General features: G+C 42.0%; 1 long non-coding RNA gene across 1 annotated transcript; it reads left to right on the plus strand.

Annotated features, from left to right (window-relative positions):
• Positions 1-5,848: 5,848 nt before the first annotated feature.
• Positions 5,849-7,277, plus strand: LOC126617797 (uncharacterized). Its single transcript, XR_007621537.1, has 4 exons — positions 5,849-6,335; positions 6,419-6,516; positions 6,600-6,697; positions 6,873-7,277. It is a non-coding gene; the product is annotated as an uncharacterized LOC126617797 (long non-coding RNA).
• The last annotated feature ends 12,858 nt before the right edge of the window (positions 7,278-20,135 follow it).

A 20,135-nucleotide genomic window follows, 5' to 3' on the forward strand; every position in this document is an offset into this window, starting at 1 on the left:
GAAAGTTGTTCCTCTCTTTGAGATCTTCATTCCTGTAAATTTTGGTAATTTTTGGAAATAGTTGGATTTTCCGATGAGTTGGGGCGGCTGACCGCCACCTGCGGCAGCGCGTGACCAGGGGACCATCGATGTTATTCTTAGGCTAATTAGATGCCTTGAGTTTAGTTTTGATAATTGTATGACGTAGGTTGATTGTTAGAATCTAAATTCTCTACGTTACGTTAATCGGTCATTGTATGAATCGATGATCCAACCGTTGGATCGTCACCAAACTTTAATATGTTATAGTATGTAATATTTGAGAACCATAGAAACTTATGGATTGGGAATCCAACATACTGATCTTGCCGAATTGGATTTGTAAATTCATAAAATAAAATGTTGACCGCCACTTGATTTTGGGCAATTGGCGGAGATCCGACCGTTGGATCATAATGAAACCTTAAGATGTTGTTCTAGAAGTATAATGTGAATCTTAGTTTTTTATGTAAATTATGTATTCTATCAGTCAGAACTCTGAGATGTGATTTAATAATTGGTCATAGGTGACGATGGTTCGTGATGTCTCGACATGCGTGCTAGGGAGTCGTGGCACGGACCTCAGGTGAGTGGGTCTTTTCCATTCTATCGTGTATTATATATATATATGATAGATAATTCCATAAAATTTTATAAATCGATTATTGCTTATGATTAATGTGAATCCTTTGAAATACTATTGTGAACTACGAATGGCTTGATCCCTGTTTAGCGTACGTAGGCAGTCTAACAAGATGTTAGATGCAGCCATACAATATTTGAAACAAAAACCTTGTTTGGGAATTGAGCAATGTGAAGGAAATTGGTGAAAATATGAGGTTTAACCTTATGTTTTTAGTGATTGGATGTTGGTCATAAATCAATGTGGTAGGAATCAAGAAACTGAAATAAGGAAACGTAAGTAATGATAGTTAATTAAACTAGTGTTTAGTTGGACTTATCCCCGATAATAATTTCCGAAAATAAATAATTCGAGAGTAGGGCATTATAGATTGTGCATTTTACGCCATATTATATATATATATATATATATATATATATGTGTATATGTATATTGGAAAAATACTATGATATGGTTGAGTTTTAGATTTGCATTATGGCATATCCATGTGTATACTACCTGCACAAAATTATTATGAATGCTTTGAAGTGCGAAGATGAACGCATAACACACAGGTAAGTTCAGGTGAGTTATGGTATTAGTTGAAATGATTAAGTTATGGCATGATCACATTATGTTTTAGGCAACTCCAACATTGTCGTACAAGTTGCCTATGAGTTGTATATGTCACATGAGAAGCATTTAGAGCTCATAAACATGCACCCCAGTGTTAGTGCTCCCGCCCTTGGCCAAGGCACGTCCTTCCCATGATGTTCACCTCCTGCACCTTATGCTCACCTTGGATCCAAGGTAGGTGCACAGGCCTGTCATACAGACCACTATAGGTGGTTCCGACTCGTAGGTGACCCGCGATTATTCGCACAGTCTTCACGTGATCGTAACACTTGAGCGTATTTTTTTACACCCAGTCCACCTTAGGTGGTTCCGACTCATGTGCAGGTATACTTGATGAGATATAGATAAGTCGTACAGGTCACTGGAGGTGACTCCCGACTTATGAGCTAGCATATGTGATGAGATATGGATAAGTCGTACGGGTCACTAGAGGTGACTCCCGACTTATAAGCTAGCATATGTGATGAACCAACATATGAAATATGTGATGAGCTAGCATATGTGATGAAATATGTTATGAGCTAGCATATGTGATGAGATATGTGATGAGATATGGATAAGTTGTACAGATCACTATAGGTGACTCCAACTTATATGCTAGCGTTGATTGACGAGATATGGATAAGTCGTACAGGTCACGTGCAGTGACTCCGGCTAGTATGATTGATGAGCTATTGATTCAGCCGTACAGGTCACGTGAGATGACTTCGGCTGGCATACCATTTGATATTGATTTATTTCACATGGATTACTTATTCTTGTTGAGATATTTGACACGGCATAACCGTGAGACTGTTATTGTGGTTATGGTTTTTGTTGATGCACAAAATCAGCGAAGACTTTGGTACAACAGAAAGTATCAGGTTTTGTGACCTTCATTTGGTTGCTTCGGTCACTAGTGAGGATAAGTACGTAAATGAATAGAGACAGAGAAGCAAACACAGGATGTACGTGGTTCACCCAGATTGGCTACGTCCACGGAGTAGAGGAGTTCTTATTAGTAGTGAAGGGCTTACACAAGTACAAAGGATCAAGCTCTCAATTTAGTGAGTTCTTGTGAATGATTTAACACAAATGGCATTAGCCAATATTGTGGGGGAATGACCCCTATTTATAGAAAAACTTGTAGCTTTGTCACATTGACATGTGTCATGTTATAATTGGTTCTTGATGTCGACACGTGCTGCGCTCTGATTGGCTTCTAATCTTGACACGTGTCGAGTAGTGATTGGCCTCCTGGTCGGAGGGGAACTCTTCTGGGTCCTTGACAGTATAGCGTTGGCCGGTGCTCGGTAGTTTCGGGATTGGTCAAGTATGGTACAAACAGTGCTCCCCTAAGTTCCCGAGTGAGGGAAACTCCTCGGTTGGGGACTTGCAAGATCCAATCCCTTGAGTAATCACGAAACTTCTAAGTACCGAAGTGTGGTCTGATCTTCATCTGCCCTTCTCTGGAAGTACCTTTCCTCCATCCGGGAATGGTGTATTTAGCTGATGAAGATGCACAAGGTAATGTATCAATTTCACTTTGAAGCTTACTTGTAGTTTCGGGCTTGGTCAAGTGCGATACAAACCCTATAGTAGGAGTCCCCCAAGTCGCCGAGCTAGGAGATCTGCCGAAAGAGGTGACAGACAAGGTAAGCAGTCAAACTTCCAAGTAAGCAACCCAGGATCAGAGGTTTGACTTCGGCTTCCGGTTGATTGTTCTCCTTCTCCTTGTCTCTCATTCAACTGCCAGGATAAGGAGAAGCAAATGGATAAGAGATGATATGAGATACTTTTGCTTTTGAAGAAGTAACTTTCCACAGGCTTATTCTTGAACTGTGCTGGAGGGTTTTCTGGTGCCCTTCAGAGTATAAGGCCGACTCAAAAATTTGAGGGTCAAAACAAGTCCATCAAATCTAGAGTACGTTCGACCTTGATGATATGGGATACTTTTGCTGTTGACGGAATAATGAATGTGGTATGGAAAGGTGTCGTACTGTAGTGATCTGTTTCAGCTCACCGTTGAACATTCTGCTTCAATCTTTTGCATGGCAGAAGTGGTGTGCAACCTTTGCATTTAAATGGTCCTTCAGAACATTCCTTCATAGTGACTCATCCACGCTTGGCAGCTTCAGTGTAAAGAGCCAATATCTGATCAACTGTCATGAGGTATTTGCCGGTGGAATTCGTGACCTTGACAGCAGTTGAGGATGAGTACTCGAGAGCAATGCTAAGTAAGCAACCAGGCAAAGGCTCCAGGCAGTCAGTTCCAAATTGGAGGTTTGATTTCAGGTTCCGACTGACTGCTCTCTTTCTCCTTGTCCTGCAGGTGTGGACAAGGACAAAGACAAAGACAGGGAGAAAGCATGATATGGGATACTCTTGCTTTCGACCCTGATGATATGAGATACTCTTGTTCTTGGTGTGGCTTATTTGCTGAGGTATTATCGGGGGGAAATAAAGCTGAGTATTTCGAGAGGTTATGTTGAGGGTGCCTTTTCGAATGCGAGAAAGGGTTGAGCATTTTTGCAGGTTTGCCTGTCCGTTGAGGAGGGAGGTCAATGTATATAGGGATTTCCCAATAACAAGTAGTAATGTTATTCCTTTACCCTTCTTGGTCACAGCAATGTAGTGGGAGCTGCCAGCTTCACGTGTTTTAATTTTGTCAGAGCACTTTGAAAAAGTGGTATGTGGTATCTGGAAAGCTGATATTACGTGTGAAGATTACAGACAAGCTTTATCTAAGGAAATCTGGCTCTCGAAGTTCTGAGAGTTGTGCCTCTTCGGTTTTCGAACAAGCAATCCCGTCGAGGATCTGACTCTCGAGATTCGAAAAGCGGTGCTACTCCGGTTTTTGAGAAAGTAATTATGTTGGGAGTCTTTTCTCGAATGTGAGTAAAGGTTGGACGTTCTTGCCAACCTGTCTTGCCGCAAAACACGGAGGTTGACACACATAGGGACTTTCCAGTTGTCAAGCAGTGGTGCTGTTCCTTTACCCTTATGGGTAATAGTAGGGTAGCTGGAACTTCGAAATTCTCGTGCCTAAACTTTGTCAGAGATCTTTGACAAAGTTATATGTGGTACCCGAGGAGTTGATGGTGCATATGGAGAGCGGTGATTGAACAGTAAGATTCACGTGCTTTCTACTTCACCAGAAATCTTCGACAGATTGCCCGTAATTTCCGCAAAGCTGAGTGTGCATGTGACAGGTGCTGACGAGGCTGAAAAAGCAGGTGCTTCTTCGATTTCTGAGATCGGCCCTCGTGGTCTCTGAGCAGCCCAGCTTTTGAGAAAGCAAACGCCTCTTCGATTTCTGAGATCGGCCCTCGTGGTCTCTGAGCAGCCCATCTTTTGAGAAAGCAAACGCCTCTTCGATTTCTGAAGCTCCGTCGAGTGCAGATTTTTATAGAGGCTGGCATTAAGTTCCACAGCACACTTGAATCTCTACCAGTAGAAGCTCATTTCTTGCACTTCTAAGATCTTGATTTGTCTGACCTCTTCCTTCTTCAACACATTTGAAAATGTCTGGACCCTCCGACCGTCGTTTTGACTTGAACCTTGGAGAAGAGACAGCCACGCCTTCTCCAGACAACATATGGCGCCCATCCTTCATATCCCTTACTGGTCCTCTTACCGTTGGGAATTCTGTGATGAAGAATGATATGACCGCTGCAGTGGTGGCCAGGAACCTTCTCACTCCCAAAGATAACAGACTACTTTCCAAACGGTCTGATGAGTTGGCTGTTAAGGACTCTCTGGCTCTTAGTGTTCAGTGTGCAGGTTCTGTGTCTAATATGGCCCAACGCCTATTTGCTAGAACCCGCCAAGTTGAATCATTGGCTGCTGAAGTGATGAGTCTCAAACAGGAGATTAGAGGGCTCAAGCATGAGAATAAGCAGTTGCACCGGCTCGCCCATGACTATGCTACAAACATGAAGAGGAAGCTTGACCAGATGAAGGAATCTGATGGTAAGGTTTTACTTGATCATCAGCGGTTTGTGGGTTTGTTCCAAAGGCATTTATTGCCTTCGTCCTCTAGGGTTGTACCTGGTAATGAAGCTTCAAATGATGAACCTCCAATGCCTCCTCCTTCTGGGGTTTTGTCAAGTACTGAGGCTCCGGATAACCACCCTCCGGTGCTTTCTCTTTCTGGGGCTCTACCGACTGCTGAGACTTCCCCTAAGCAACCTTTGTGAAGGCTCCCTTTTGTTTGTTTATTTTGACTCATGTATATGTACATATTTGTGGCTTATCGAAAATATTAATAAATAAGCTTTGCTTCATTTCAACATATTGTGTTAAATACACCAAAGCCTTCTTCATAAAGTTCTTTGAATTTTTGCTTTTGTTGAAACCTGTATTGTTGAAGCTTTGTGAGTGAAGCATGTAGTTTGAGGTAGTGTTCCCTTAATTTCCCGAGTGAGGAAAACTTCTCGGTTGGAGACTTGAAAAATCCAAGTCACTGAGTGGTTGTGAGACTGCCGAGTATCAAGGTGCAGTAGCATATGGTGGGAGTCCCCCAAGTCTTCAGGCGAAGAGAGTTGCCGAATGAGGTGTCTCGCGTGTTACTAATTTGTCAAAGTAACGAATCCTTGTTTCGATGTCACACATTCGTATATGCTTTATCTAAAAATATTTCCAACTTTTGTGTGTTTGATGCTGCATGCTATTGACTAGACAAGATCAAGTGCAATTAGTAGCTTTTCTCTCTTTTTCATCTTTTCTTTGGTGGAATTGCTTTTCGTTTCCACTAATCAGCCTGAGTGGATGCAAGATAACACCTTTCTCTATAGCTCAGATTGCAAAGTCGTCTTCATGAAAGTTTTTCCTTATCTTGTGAACTACAATATATCCAAATTTGAGATCCATCGGAGTAGTACAACTTCAGAAATTCAAGTATGATGAGTAACTGTTCATCAATGTTCTGTTAATCCGTCAGACTTGTTGTGAGCTTCGAAACTCCATTTTCTCTTGTTCAGATCAACATACTTTCTTCATCGAAGTTGTTCCTTAACTTGTGAACTACAACATATCCAAATTTGAGATCCCTCGGAGCAGTATAACTCCAGAAATCCAGGTATGATGAATGACTGGTTATTATTTTTCTGTCAACCCGTCAGATTTGTTGTGAGCTTTGAAACTCTATTTTCTCTTGCTCAGATCATCATGCTTTCTTCATTGAAGTTGTTCCTCAGCTTGTGAACTACAACATATCCAAATTTGAGATCCCTCGGAGCAGTATAACTCCAGAAATCCAGGTATGATGAATGACTGGTTATTATTTTTCTGTCAACCCGTCAGATTTGTTGTGAGCTTTGAAACTCTATTTTCTCTTGCTCAGATCAGAATGCTTTCTTCATTGAAGTTGTTCCTCAGATTGTGAACTACAACATATCCAAATTTGAGATCCCTCGGAGCAGTATAACTCCAGAAATCCAGGTATGATGAATGACTGGTTATTATTTTTCTGTCAACCCGTCAGATTTGTTGTGAGCTTCGAAACTCCATTTTCTCTTGTTCAGATCGGTATGCTTTCTTCATTGAAGTTGTTCCTCATCGACTCTTTCATAACATATCAAAAATTCAGGATGAACTAACGGTTAAATATTTCCAGATCTTCGAAACATCACAACAGCTTCGAAATCTGCAAGAAGCCGACTATCATGTTTGGAGCTTCAACACTGTAATTTCCGTCGCTCAAACAGAAATGGTTCCTTCTTGAAAGTTGTTCATATGCTCAAGAACTATAGGGTGTCTAAAATTCAGCTCCATTGGAGAAGAGCAGAGGTTGCAGAAATTTGATAGATGAAAGGAGGCGGAAGAGGGAGAGAGAGAAAAAGTCTCTTGGGTTGGATTTCTATTTTGGGGCAGATTCCAATTTTTGTAGCACCTTCATTATTGATGAATTGCTTGTACTTTTGTCCATTATGAAACTTGGGACTTTGGCTTGTTGTTGGATCTATTATAATATGTTTGGGAACATATATAAGTGAATAAATAAGAAGGAAAATTTTGGGCCCTTGTGGGTGTAAAACAAAAAATGTTTATGTTTACCCAAGTGTTTTTGTACAAGTTCAAGGGCATCTTGGGTTTTGTGAACAAAATTTGTTTATTTGGAGCAAGGTTTTGTGTTGAAGCTTTGTAGGTGAAGCTTTGGTGTTGAAGCTTTCTAGGTGAAGCTTTGATGGTGAAGCTTTGTAGATGAAGCTTTGTAGATGAAGCTTTCTAGGTGAAGCTTTGATGGTGAAGCTTTGATGGTGAAAGTATGTAGAGGGAGCTTTCTAGGTGAAGCTTTTTTAGGTGAAGCTTTGTAGGTGAAGCTTTTTTAAGTGAAGCTTTTCGGGTGAAGTTTTTTTTTTGGGTGAAGCTTTGTGGGTGAAGCTTTTTAGGTGAAGCTTTGTGGGTGAAGCTTTGGAGGTGAAGCTTTTCGGGTGAAGCTTTTTGGGTGAAGCTTTTTAGGTGAAGCTTTGTGGGTGAAGCTTTGGAGGTGAAGCTTTTCGGGTGAAGCTTTTTGGATGAAGCTGTTTTTTTTTTTTTTTTTTTTTTTCTTTTTTGGCGCTTGACACGGTCTTCATTTGCTTGTTTTGTAGTGACTGTGGAAGACGGATTGCTTTCTGATTGAGAAGGGTTCCGGCATCGCTTGCTATGAATGTAAAAGAGTGAGGGCTGAGTTGGCTAAATTACCTCTTTATTGAATTCATTGCCAAATGGCCTTCATTACATAGGATGCCGAACCGCTATAGCTCAACACTTGTACATCGTGAGTCTATTTGTAGTAGTACTTCAAGTGATCAGCGTTCCATGGATGGCCAAGGGTCTTGCCATCGGAGCTTCTAAGTGTGTAAGAGCCAGGGCGACTGATGCCAATGACTTCATACGGTCCATCCCAGTTTGGACTAAGTGTGCCTTCACTCGGGACTCTGTCGCAGAGTAATCTTTTCTTTAAGACCCAGTCTCCTATTTTGAAAGAACGAGGCTTGACCCTAGAGTCATAATAGTTGGAGATGCGCTGCTTGTAGGCGACATTCCTCAAGTGAGCTTGGTTTCTGTGTTCCTCGACTAAATCCAAGTTGAGGGTGAGTTGTTTGTCATTTTCACTTTGAATGTAGTTCTGGACTCGGAATGTTGCTTGCTCGAGCTCAACAGGGACAACCGCCTCTGTGCCAAAGGCAAGTGAGAATGGAGTTTCTCCTGTTGAAGTCCGATATGAAGTGCGATATGACCAAAGAACTTGGGGTACAAATTCTGGCCAACAGCCTTTAGCTTTGTCCAAGCTGGTTTTCAAAGTGCGCTTGATTATTTTGTTGATGGCCTCAACTTGTCCATTAGACTGGGGATGAGCTGGAGAGGCAAAGCATAAGTTGATGTTGAACTTAGAGCAGAACAACCTGAACCTCTTGTTGTCAAACTGTCGCCCATTGTCAGTGACTATCGCATTGGGAATGCCGAATCTACAAAGGATGTTCTTCCACACGAAGTCTTCTATCTTTGCCTCAGTAATGGTTGCCAAGGGTTCTACTTCGGCCCACTTTGTGAAGTAGTCCACTGCAACGACTGCGAAACAGACTTTGCCCTTCCCTGCCGGCATTGGGCCGATCAAATCAAGTCCCCACTGGGCGAAGGGCCAAGGGCTGATCATAGGAGTAAGAGGCTCTGGAGGGGAATGAGGAATAGCCGCATATCGTTGACATTTGTCACATGAGCGGGATACTTTGATGGCATCCTGGTGGAGTGTTGGCCAGTAATATCCTTGGCGAAAAGTCTTGTGTGCTAGGGACCGAGATCCAGCATGATCTCCACAGACTCCCTCATGTATTTCCCGAAGGACGATTTCCGCCTCGGCAGGCGTAAGACAACTTAAGTATGGCAGGCTAAAACCTCGCTTATAGAGTTGATCATTGATGATCAGGTAGCGGGTAGACTTGTATCGAATTTGCTTAGCCTGGACTTTATCATTTGGGAGGATGCCATGAGCAAGGAAATTATAGATCGGGGTGATCCAACTATCCCCCTGTTGTAAGTTGCATACTTTTGCGGCCATGGTGCTTGGTGTTGCCAACAGTTCGACATGAATTTTTCTTCCAATCTTGTCTTCCACAGCTGAGGCGAGGCGAGCCAGGGCGTCTGCATGACTGTTTGCCGCTCGAGGAACTTGGGTGATCTGGTAGTGGAAGTGCTTGAGCAAAAGTTATGTTTGCGCAAGATATGCTGCCATGGAGCTGTCCTTAGCATCAAAGTTGTTGGTAACCTGGTTGACCACTAATTGGGAGTCACTGAAAATATCAATTTGTTTAACCCCGAGGTGTTTGGCCAAACGTAATCCTGCTAGAAGGGCTTCATACTCGGCCTCATTGTTTGATGCCTTGAATTTGAAACGAAGAGCATAATCCATTGCTACTTTGTCGGGCGTAGTCAAGACTAGTCCCGCTCCACAGCCCTGTTGGTTGGATGAGCCATCAACATACAGACTCCATGCTGAGGTCGTTGATTCTACTTTCTGAGCTTCCGATGGTAATGAAGCTACTGCTTCAGGTGTAGAAGCAATGTCAACAGGATATGTGAAGTCGGCGATGAAATCTGCTACTGCTTAACCTTTTTCGGCTGGTTTTGGTTGGTAGGAGATGTCAAACTCACCCAATGCTATCGCCCATTTGATCATTCGCCCAGACGTGTCAGGACTCTGGAGTATCTGTCGAAGAGGGTGATTGGTAAGCACGATGATGGCGTGTGCTTGGAAATAAGGGCGAAGTTTCCGAGCAGACATGACCAATGCCAGAGCCAATTTCTCAATGTTAGAGTACCGTGTCTCCGCATCTTGTAAGGCTTTGCTAGCGTAGTAGACAGGTCGCTCAATATTCCCATCCTTTCGAATGAGAACGGAACTTACGGCTGAAGCTGATACCGATAGGTAGATAATGAGAATGTCTCCTACCTCGGGCTTGGAGAGTAGATGGGCTTTACTCATATACTCCTTGAGGTTTTTGAATGCCTCGGCACATTCATCAGTCCATGTAATGTACTTCCTACTTCCCTTAAGTGCTTTAAAAAAGGGAGCACATTTGTCTGTGGCCTTAGAAATGAACCTGGTTAAGGCTGCCACCTTGCCAGTAAGGCTCTGGATGTCCTTTGAAGTTACCGGTTCCTTCATGTCGAGGATTGCTTTGATCTTCTCGGGATTAGCTTCAATGCCTCGTTGGCTAATCATGAAACCTAAGAATTTGCCAGAGCTTACGCCGAAGGCACATTTGTTGGGGTTTAACCTCATTCGATACCTCTTCAAAATAGTGAAAGTTTCAGATAGGTTGGTGATGTGTTGGTCAGCATGTTTGCTCTTGACTAACATATCATCAACGTAAACTTCCATGCTCTTCCCAATCTGCTCGGCGAACATTGAGTTGACTAGTCTCTGATAAGTCGCTCCTGCATTCTTTAGGCCGAAAGGCATGACTTTATAGCAGTATAGTCCTCTGTCGGTAGTGAAGGCTGTGTGTTCTTGATCCGAAGGGTTCATGAGGATTTGGTTGTATCCTGAGTAAGCATCCATGAAGCTCAGGAGTTCACACCCGGCCGTAGAGTCTATAAGTCTGTCAATAAGAGGAAGAGGGAAGCTATCTTTCGGACACCCTTTGTTTAGGTCGGTGTAGTCAACACACATTCTCCACAAGACCTTTTGAAGCAAAAGACTTTCTTTGGTCGGATTTTTCTTAACAATGACCACATTTGCTACCCATGTCGGGTAATTGACTTCGCGGACAAAGCCTATGCCTTTGAGTTTTTCAACTTCTACTTTCATTGCCTCGTATCGTTCAGCGTCATAAGATCTTCGCTTCTGTCTCACCGGCTTGATCTTGGGGTCAATACTCAAACGATGACAGATGACATCGGGAGAGATGTCTGGCATGTCCTCGTATGACCAGGCGAAGACTTCAGTGTTCTCTTTCAAAAAAGATATCAATGCTAACCGAAGGGGTGGTGACAATGTGGTGCCAATCTTCACCATGCGATCTGGATAATCTCTTGAGATAGGTACATTCTCCAACTCTTCAGCAGGTTGGGCTTGCTGGGTGAAAGAGTCATCTCGAGGATCATCGGGTTGATTGTTGCTATCAGGAAGATCCAAGTTCGCTTCATCTAGGCTGGTCTTTGTGACTTGGTCATGTACAGACAGGGTTTCCTTGGGTCCGGGCAAGTGTTGTTGCTTAACTGAAGTGTTGTAACATGATCGTGCACTAAGCTGATCTCCTCTGATGTAGCCGTTGCCATAGGGGGTTGGAAATTTCATCAACAGCATATACGTGGATACCATAGCCTTGAGATCATTGATGCCTGTGCGCCCAAAGATGACATTGTATGCCGTTGGGCAGTCAACCACTAGGAAGTTAGTGGTAATGGTAGCCGTGTAAGGGCATGTACCAATAGTAAAGGGTAAATGTATGCTCCCTAAGGGTTGCACAATATCACCGGAGAAGCTTATCAGAGGAGAAATCGAGCGATCGAGCAAGTGTTCAGCTACACTGAGTGCCCTGAAAGCTTCGGCAAACATGATATTGACCGAAGCCCCTGTGTCTACGAGGATTCGTCGAACATCAAAGTTGGCTATGTGAGCCTCCACGATCAATGGGTCGTTATGAGGGTAGATGATGCCTCTTTCTTCCTCAGGGTAGAAACATATCGGATCCCAGTTAGGCTTTTGATACTTCCCTCCCCTGATGTCTTCCACGTGAAACACTTGGTGACCAGGCCTCAGAATTCGTTCACTGTTTTTCATGGCCCTATTGGAAGATTCAGATATGGGTGTGCCGCCGCTTATGGAATATATAACATTCACCTGGCGTTGGTTACGGTTATCCCTTTGAGGGTGAAGGAGGAATTGATCAATTTTTCCTTCTCGTGCCAAAGCTTCAATACGATCACGGAGGATGATACATTTCTCGCTATCATGGCCGTTATGCTCATGGTAGCAACAAAACATGCCCACGTTATTCGGGGGCGTGTAATCTGGGTGCCTCGGCTTTGGCTTTGGTATCAGGTGAGCTATGCTGGGGTAAATGGCCGCGCATGTGGCATTCAAGGGCGTGTATGTCTCATACCTTGGGGTAGGGGGTATCTTGACGTGGGTTTGACCCACTGCATTGACTGCCTGGGGGCGAGCGTTATTGTGGCGATACCCTTGGTTATCGAGATAGTGTCCCTTACTCTTTTTACTGAAATGAGAGTGGTGAGGATGGAAATCCTTCCTCTTGCCTTGAAATTGATATGTCTGTTGATTCGGCGAAGCATTATGCAAGGCATGGGGAGGTGCCACTGCTGTTTGGAAAGTCGAGGTCTTCTCATTTAGGTGAGTCTGGCTTCCACCTCCCACTTGTTGATAAAGGATGGTTGTAGGGGGTTTCTCCTGATATGTCTTTGCCTCGGCAGAGGCATGGTTATAAGCCTGCGCCATCACCTCAGAGTAAGTCTTCCAAGTATTGGCATTGATCATGTATTTAAAGAAACAATCACGTAGGCCTGCCGTGAAGGCTTTGAGGGCAGTCTTGTCGTCTGCCTCGGCACACCGGGAGTATTCATGGTTGAAGCGGCCAGCATACATACGTAATGACTCGTCTGGCTTCTGGCGGATAGTGTACAGGTCATCTGCAGAGTGCAAGCGATCGGTTTGGAAAATGTGTTGGGAAACAAATAGTTTCCTCAATTCCTCAAATGAGTCTACCGTCTCAGGTGTAAGACGACAATACCAATTTAGAGCTCCGCCAGAGAGGGTGGAGGGGAAGAGAAGACATCGCTCTTCGTCGGTGTGCATCCGGTATGCCATGGTGGACTCAAAGAGGTTAAGGTGCTCAATCGGGTCCTCTTTTCCAGTATAAAGTTGCAAGCCAAGCTTTTGCTTTGTCTTTGCTTGAAGGGGGGTGTTGAGGATCCTCCTTGTAAGAGGGCCAGGCCTGGGTTGGTTCCAGTCAGGTATTTCAGCCTGACGTTCAGCCTTCAACTTGTTTACTTCCTCAAGAAGTTGTAGGACAAGGGGGTCCTGAGAGGAGTTATGTGCCACTAGAGCTTTCTTTCGTAAATCTCCATCTCCTCTTGGAATTAGGAAGGTTTGATCAAGGGCATGTGATTTTTCCCTGGACTCGTTGTACTGGCTTCCAGGGTATGTCTGTCGGAACACCTCTGAGTCCCCTGTACCCTCATGTCTCTCTAGGACTTGTTGCCCCTTCCTCAAATTGGTGGCCGGCTCGGGCCGTGGCAGGGGACCGAGTCTCTCAGAAATCCTTGGGTCATTAATCTTTGAGCTTATATGGATGGAATTCTCTCGACGTTGCTTCAGGAAATCCCGACAATCGCGAAAGACGGCTTTCGATCCTTCTGCCCCTTCAGCAAAGAGGTGTCTCCCTCCACTTCTCATGGTTCGGGTCGAAGCAACTGGGTTAAGAGAAGCCTCATGTTGATTATCAAGTCGAGGGGTAATCTATTCCCTATCAGGGATATCTATGTCGAATGCATGTGACCCTCCATGTTGGAGGGCACCCAGTTGATGGTTGACTTCTACGGGGGCAACAAGCTCGTGTGTCTGAGCTTGCCTAGCTTCGTGGAGTGTCTCGAAGAGCTTCTCATATTGCTCCTGGAGGACCTCATTCCTCATTGCTATCTTGTTGTTCTGAGCTTCCAACTCATCGACTTTAGCTTGAAGAAGAACTCGTTTTCCTTCCTTCTTTCGTTGTTTCGCACTATGTGCTAGGGGGTGTCATTCTGTGTGCTGTGGCTTCCTTTGCTTCCCATGTTGGAGAGGGATGCCTGATCAAAAGAAAGTGTACGAATGATAGAAACCAGCTTGACACAGCTGAAGAGAGTAGGAATAAGTGTCGTTTCCCACAGACGGCGCCAAATGTTGATGCACAAAATCAGCGAAGACTTTGGTACAACAGAAAGTATCAGGTTTTGTGACCTTCGCTTGGTTGCTTCGGTCACTAGTGAGGATAAGTACGTAAATGAATAGAGACAGAGAAGCAAACACAGGATGTACGTGGTTCACCCAGATTGGCTACGTCCACGGAGTAGAGGAGTTCTTATTAGTAGTGAAGGGCTTACACAAGTACAAAGGATCAAGCTCTCAATTTAGTGAGTTCTTGTGAATGATTTAACACAAATGGCATTAGCCAATATTGTGGGGGAATGACCCCTATTTATAGAAAAACTTGTAGCTTTGTCACATTGACATGTGTCATGTTATGATTGGTTCTTGATGTCGACACGTGCTGCGCTCTGATTGGCTTCTAATCTTGACACGTGTCGAGTAGTGATTGGCCTCCTGGTCGGAGGGGAACTCTTCTGGGTCCTTGACAGTATAGCGTTGGCCGGTGCTCGGTAGTTTCGGGATTGGTCAAGTATGGTACAAACAGTTTTGAGTTATAGTCACCTGTTATTTTCTAGGAAATTATATAGGTGTTACGGCGATGGGCTACTGCCTTTGGTAATTGAAAGTGATTTGAAAAGTTTTGTTTCACTCACTCACATTTTCTATTTTTACACCCCTCCAGGTTCTAGCAGCAGAGTTCTGTATCGACGAGGATTCGTGGCACTTTTCAGCACAGATGTCTTCTTATGGCATAACCATTATCTTACTTTACTGTACTATACCTATGCTCTGTATCATGTGTGAAATGGGTTCAGACCCGCTCACCGCGCACTCTTGTATTTAGGCACTTTTAGATTTAAAATTATTCATCTTTTTCCGCATCACCATACTTTATGGCTTCGTCACCTTCTAGGTGTCGGCCAGCACAGCTCGATTCGGGGTCCTAGTGGACATTCCGAGTCAAGGTGTGTCAGTTTTAATCATAGTGATCAATAATTCAAAGTACTGCAATCAATAATAAGCAATTAAATAAAAATCACATATTCATGCTAAGGCTCAAGGCTTCATCCTAGCAAAACGAATTAGTTACGCATATTCATAATTAAAATCATAAAAAATATTATTAAGAAGAAGAGGAATGAAAACACCTTAAAATAGAGAATCTCTAAGAACCCTAGCAATTACTCTCTGTCTCCAAAGTTGCATAAAAGAAAACGTAGAGAAAAATTGTGGACGGCAAAAGCAATATATTCTTCTTTGTCATCGCACAAACCCTAAAATGTAGTCTTTTATTCTTATTCCAACTAGGAAACTAAATAATAATTAAATAAATTAGAAAATAGAGTTCTAATAGGAGAATCTGCACAGAAATTGTCCAGTCACATTTTAGCCTCACATCTCCTTCAAATCCGGCCCAAGATAGTTTGTTTTAAAGATAAGAACGTTCTAAACACATCTCCAATATGCCACGAATACATCAGAGGTCATCTTAGACTCCAAAAATGCAATTCAAGCCCAGAAAAGTCATCTTCTAGCACTGCAAATCACTATTTATTTTATTGCCAGAAAATAACCGCTTAGTGGAAAAATCTGATATTTTGATACAATCAAGCTAAGTGACTCACGAACGTCCTCCAACTGGAATTACTCCAAAATTCGTCCATTTGACCACGTTTCACTCCAGAGGAAGTCGAAAGTTCTATATTAGAAATACAATTCAAAGTATCAAAATTCTTCCGAAATATTAACCAAAATATACTAAGAGTAGGGTTAAATATATAATATAAAATTCACTCATCAAAATACCCCCAAACTTAGCTTTTTGCTTGTTCTCAAGCAAAACAAGACCCAAACAAAAATAAAAACTTAACAAACTAGACACGTAGCTAAAACTTAACCAAGACAAAGCTTCCACCTTCAAGTTGCAATCCATAGCAAATTTTAAAAACTAGAACATCTTTTCAAAAGATCCAACTAATCCCACCACAGAGTCTAAGCTATTTAGAATCAATTAGAAAAGAATTCACAAACTTCCTTCGGTATAAAGTGAACCATCATAGTTAAGGAGACTCGACTAAAACTCTTACCTCTCATCCCTTTTATTTAATTGTTCACACACTTATATAATCATTTGTTTTTTTCTTTTCGAACTTTTTCTCTTCTTTTTTTTTCAGTAATAGTAGTGGTCGTGCAATATCGATTCCCTTAAGCTTTCGATCCAACCCATGTAGCGAGCTTTAAGTCAATAACTCCCAAACCACTAGGGCTTTAGGGCACTAGGTGTAGAACACCCCTAAGGACTTATTAACTTGAGTTGGAAAGGCTACGAAACCAACTAACCACCCTGCCCCATGCCAAAACTCTACCGTTTGACGTGAGAATCACTGCTAATTAGGCAGGACTGGCCCGATTACTAGGCAAAGCATCAGGTGGAACAATTATTACCTTATAACACATATTAACTTTATCTTATATATAGAACAAAAATTAAAATACACTTAGACAAAAAGTAAGTATTTCAATCTCACTCCCCACAAACCATGTTGGTGTGAATGTGCAAAGTTCAAAGTACAATTCATGAATTAGTGTCTAAGCAACGATAAATAGAAACGACTCTATTGTGAGATTAATCTTCACCATGTCCATTTGTTCTAACATTTAAAATAATCTACGAATATTAACTTAAAAACGAAAATTTTTAACTGACACAAAAAATTAAAAATTAAAAAAAATTTATTTCCCACCTCCAAACTTAAATCACACATTGTCCTCAAGATGTGGAAAAGAAAGAATAAATGTAAGGGCCTGACTGATTGTTAACTGTGTGATCAACTTTAGCTCTTATTGAAGTAAATGCAAACATGAAATTGTAGACTCTGATATTCTCTCTAAACAATTAGCTTTTTTGGCCTCTAGTTGGGTCAAACAAATTTTCTAAAAAATTAGAAGTGGGCATTGGACGTGAGAGTTTGACCTTACCTTGTTGTCAACAAAGAGAATAAAGGGACTCATTATTCTTGGACTTCTGCTTTAGACTCTTTTATCAAAATAAAAAATAAAAAAAATTCACCACAGTAAAAGAAAGAATAAACTAAAAAAACTGGAACTAAGATAAACTAAACTATGGAAAAACATGAAAAGAAAAACTAAAAGGAAAATAACTAACAGAAAAACAAAATAACAGAGAGCAGAATAAAGAAAGAAACGACCAGATGAGAGATGAGAGTCGATAGGGGAAAGAGAGGGCGCTCAAGTCTTGATCGAGGGTTTCGTTTGGGGGTTTCCAATCTCGTGCTATTGACCCTCCCTAGGCTATCTAGTTGGCTAATTAGTTGGTTAATAGGGCGTAGGATAATGATTGAGCGCGCTTTGGGGGCAAAGGGGGGAGAATTCTCCTCTTCGGGAAAGTTTTGGGTTTCTGAAAAGGGTGTAGCACAGTGTATTATTGCTGGGTTTGGGGTTTTTGAGGGTAAGGGACAATCGTTTCTTCTTCTTTGGTGGCTTTGGTTTCTTGAAAGGTGGCGTAATCACCTTGGCTTTGGTGCCATCTCATTGGAATGCGCTTGCTGGGATTGGTTGAAATGTCCAGGTGATAAAGGGTTTTTAAAAGGGAGGTTAAATAATGCTGAGGTTTGAAGCGAACTACGATGCATGGACACGGGAGAAAGCCACCGTATCCCGTATCTCACACTCTAAGGATACGGATACGCGGATGATACGCGTGGATACACATCCGATATGTATTGGAGTGAAAGAATACGTTTGGGACTGATGAGATATGCGTATCATATTGTCCAGATACATGTATCCTACTTTTCGGATACATTTGAAACTGAAATAGGAGGATAATCAGAAAAAAAAATAAAAAAAATCACAAAAAATCCGCATAGAATCGTGATTGATCGAACTTAGCTAACTGAAATCACTCTAAAATCAAAGGATAATCAGAAAAAAAGTAAAATTCAGATTTACCTCTCAGAAATCACTCTGCTTGGGAGACTTTCACAAACCCCCATTGACCGTCATCTACAACTGTTTCGTGACCCGTCGTCTCCATCTGCAACTGTACCGTCGTCTCCCTCTTCTTCGTCTACAACTCTCCGTCGTCTCCTTCATCTCTGTCTGCAACTCCTGGTGAGTGGTGACCGGTGAGCTTTCGTTGTTTTCACCAGTCTCAGCTTTACTAATTCAAGTTTCAACCCATTCGAAGACAATTATATTATAATACCCATTCCAAGACATTCTGATTCCCCAAGGACAATAATATAATATTATAGTACCCATCCATTCCACTACCCCATAGTCTATTCAAATCTGACGGCTTTTGCTTTTCTGTTTTTAACTTTTTCTGTTATTATAATATTATTGTATAGTGGTATGGATATTTAGATTATAATAACTTTGTCTTTACAATGGATTAACTCTTACTCTTTATGTGCATATTATAATATACTAATAAATTTGAATGCTTATTTTATAATGTTTTAGATATATTTATTTTTATTTATTTATTTATTTATACATATTTTTAATTGCTGTATCCCTGACGTATCGTATCCTTATTTTTTTAAATTTGACGTATCTTCGTGTCGTATCGTATCTCCGTATCCGTGCATCATAGGAAGCGAAGGGGCTGGAAAGACAATTGTAATACGCAAACCCTCTACTTGGGTGAGATGACTCGATGGTGTTATGCTGGTGTTCCCTCAACCTACATTGGGGGAAGAATCACTCTCTAAGAGCAACTCCAGCCATGCTCTTTGCTCGGGGGACGAGCTGCAGGAAAGGGCCCAAGGGCCGGTTGGTTCTTCTCCAGCCATGGAGAGCCTGAGTGAGGGTGGGAGCCCGAGTGAGAGGGGGTGGGCAATTGACAGGCCTGTGGCCCGAGGCCCGTGACGTCAGGCCTGGGTCCGGACTATTTTTTTTTATTTTTTTTGTGTCAGGCGCATGCCCCTCACTCGCGAGTAGGGGCGCGTCGACCGACAGGATTTCAGGCAAGTGGCCCGCGCGCCAGTTACCGTTGGGAAGCCACGTGGCTTCCCACGGTCCGTTCGATCCCAACGGCTCTTTAATACGAGCCGTCCGATTTGCAACGGTAATAAAAAAAAAACTAATTTTATATCAACCGTTCGATCTAAGATCAACGGTTGATATTAATCTACTTTATAAATTTAAAAAAAAAAAGAAAATAGTTTTAAAATTAAAAAAGTTACCGTTATGACACGTGGCACAATCTGGAGTATTGGAATTCAAATTTTTTAAAATCCAACGGCAGAAATTAATTATTTGAATAAAAAATTTAAAAAAAATTGTAAAAAATCCGAAAAAATTGTCAAAAAAATTGTAAAAAATTATTTTTATTTTTCTATAAATACCACTTCTTCTCCATCTACCTTACACCACAATTTCATATTTTCTCAACTACTTTCAATTAAATTCCTATCTTTCTCTCAAAGTTTCAATCCAATTTTTTTCCACAAAATGACTATCTTTCTCAAAAGATAACGACACGTGGCACGATGACATTGGATAAAAATCTTATCGAAATCCATCACTAAATAATTGTTTTTTTTATAAAATGACACGTGGCGCAACGAGAACGATTTAAAAAATCTTATCCGAAATTACAAATAATTTTATTTTGTATTATTTAAACAAATATAAAAAACTAATATTTTATTGCCTATAGCCAGGGGAAGGGCTCCAAGGGTGAAGATGCAAATGGTAATTACTGTTCATTAATGACAGTTACTATTTATTAAAGGCAGTTACTGTTCAAAATGCTGGATTCAATAGTGGATTGCCAGGAGGAGGGCTCCATGAGTGGAGTTGCTCTAAGGATGAAGAAGAATTAGAGTTAAGGGATCAGGTTAGAGCTCGTGAGGAAATTACTAGTGAAGGGTGGACTACAGTGGCTTCGAGGAAGAGTAGGTCTACGAGCAAAGGAAGGAGTGGGGCTAGGAGAGATGGTCGATCGTATGATAATGTTGTTAGAGAGAATAGAACCTAGGTTTCGAAAGAAGATTT

Source organism: Malus sylvestris, chromosome 4 (genome assembly GCF_916048215.2).
Source record: "Malus sylvestris chromosome 4, drMalSylv7.2, whole genome shotgun sequence".
Taxonomy (NCBI): domain Eukaryota; kingdom Viridiplantae; phylum Streptophyta; class Magnoliopsida; order Rosales; family Rosaceae; genus Malus; species Malus sylvestris.